This window comes from Pinus tabuliformis, chromosome 9, assembly GCF_031772625.1.
Source record: "Pinus tabuliformis cultivar Carrire ecotype Pingquan chromosome 9, CPIR1, whole genome shotgun sequence".
NCBI lineage: Eukaryota > Viridiplantae > Streptophyta > Pinopsida > Pinales > Pinaceae > Pinus > Pinus tabuliformis.
In genome coordinates this window covers 1,879,433,296-1,879,435,240 of record NC_142307.1, presented here as the reverse complement: position 1 = coordinate 1,879,435,240, position 1,945 = coordinate 1,879,433,296, and the positions used below count along the sequence as shown (strand labels likewise).

General features: G+C 39.4%; 1 pseudogene; it reads right to left on the bottom strand.

The window, feature by feature from the left end:
- Nucleotides 1-375: 375 nt before the first annotated feature.
- LOC149156416 (high-affinity nitrate transporter 3.1-like) lies at nucleotides 376-1,256 on the bottom strand (annotated as a pseudogene).
- Nucleotides 1,257-1,945: the final 689 nt, after the last annotated feature.

The following is a 1,945-nucleotide window of genomic DNA, read 5'->3' as shown; positions in this document are numbered from 1 at the left end:
TAATTTATATAACATAATCGATTTGCTAGAATCGTCAAACATCTTTTAATTTTCTTTAAAATTACTTGAACCAAAAAACAGGCGACAGACAACTCTTCGACTGTCGCTGAATATAAAATTATAAATACCTCACTGAAATGTTAATGAAAAACGGCATCAATACATTTTGTATAAATATATTTTTCTACAATGCAGAAAAATATGAGAACACAACAGCATTATGAGCATGCATTGAATGCTTGCTCGGATTTATACACAAAGTTTGTCCTATTGTAGGTTAGTGCTTTTCCGAATGACATGAGCGAAGGTCTATTGTCCATTGTATCTGTTCTCCTTGGTCTACCTTCTTCTGCATTTATTGAGACAGTGTTCCTTTTATTTCTTCTGCAACGCAGCTTTCTTGGCACTCCATTTTTCCACAATGAAAAACCCAAGGAGAAATACAATGGCGAAAGCAGAGCAAATAACGGTGGCGATGTCAAGGGAAGCATGCCTCCCAGAGATTGCCTCCATCATGAACAGGTTGCTGGTCTGCCCGTGTGCCACTTCATTCCCCAACGCATTCAATGCGTATGCTCTCACGAAGTTAATTCCTTTAGGCACGTCCCTCTCCACAGTCCATTTGATGGCTGTTTATCTTGATATTTGAATTATAGGGTTGTTCACTCATACCAAACTGGCACGTCTTATCCTTCTTCGGATCGTCGTCAGTCTTCCTCCATTGTCTGTCCACTTGACTCACTGGAACGAAGCACAGCTTAACCTTCAGAGTCTTGTATTCTGAATCCACCAATGATGATGATAATTCTTTTACCCAGCATGATACCACCAGCTAGTCTCTCCCTGCCATGGCCGCTGCAATATTAAACCTTAGTTGAGAGCTTTTAAAACTAAGTATCTAACAAAGTGAGTATAATAATTTGAATAAAAAGCCTGTGAGGTAAAATGGTTGTATTCAGTGTTTTTCCAGTTCAAAGTCTTTAAATTAGACACACTAATTCACAACATCTTTTAATTAGGTTCCATAATTTACAACAAAGATATCCTTTAGATTTCTTCTGAAGTTTTCCTTGATAATGATTTAGATGAAGTTAATGCTTGTTACCGTTGGGCACTGTTGTTGTTAATGAATTGATGGTTGCTATGACTTCCATAGTATTAGGTAAGGAGGAGAAGTGAGCCCCTGCACTAGCCCATGCCACTGAACACATAATCACCACTATATGCCACAGTACAAATTCAACCGCAGAGCTCATTTCTGCATAAAAATACCCCATTAGTTCAAATTAAACCCGATGCTTTGTAATTTCCAAGTATAAAACTGAAAACCAGAAAAGGGAACTGTATGGTTGCACACCTAACGACAGAAAAAGAACACGTTGCAAAAGAAAGGTAGCAACCGTCACTTCCTACCGAAGAACAAGAACTGGAAATGAATGCGTATTCCGAAATGAAATGAAGGGTGGTCTTTTTTCTTTTTAAGAGAGATGAAACTCTGGGATCCCATTTCATCTCCGCCCCTTCAGAAGAACAAGATTCTGTTGAATAGTTACTCGAGAGTCAGAATTGTGAGGACAAATGACTCTATCAACACCCAAAGGCCGCCTGGCCACAGTACGCGGCGAAGGGAATACGTCGAGAAAGGAAATGAAAGGCTAAAACTCCAAACGTGCCAATTCAGACCCAATTACTCGCTATTTGAAGTAATCCTAATTCTTTGGATACAATCGGCATTCGACGTGTGTTGTGAAGGCAGAAATCTTGTGAAGATGTTCCCACCGCTTCTTGTTGTAATTTTATGGTTGATCAACCCTCACAGTGCGCACGATTAAGAAGAAGATATAATGCTGTGTGACGTCGATATGCTTTTTGCAACTCTTGATGAGTGGTATCTCACTAATCTGCACGGACTTACTTATAAGTGAGATGGTTGATGGCTGTATAC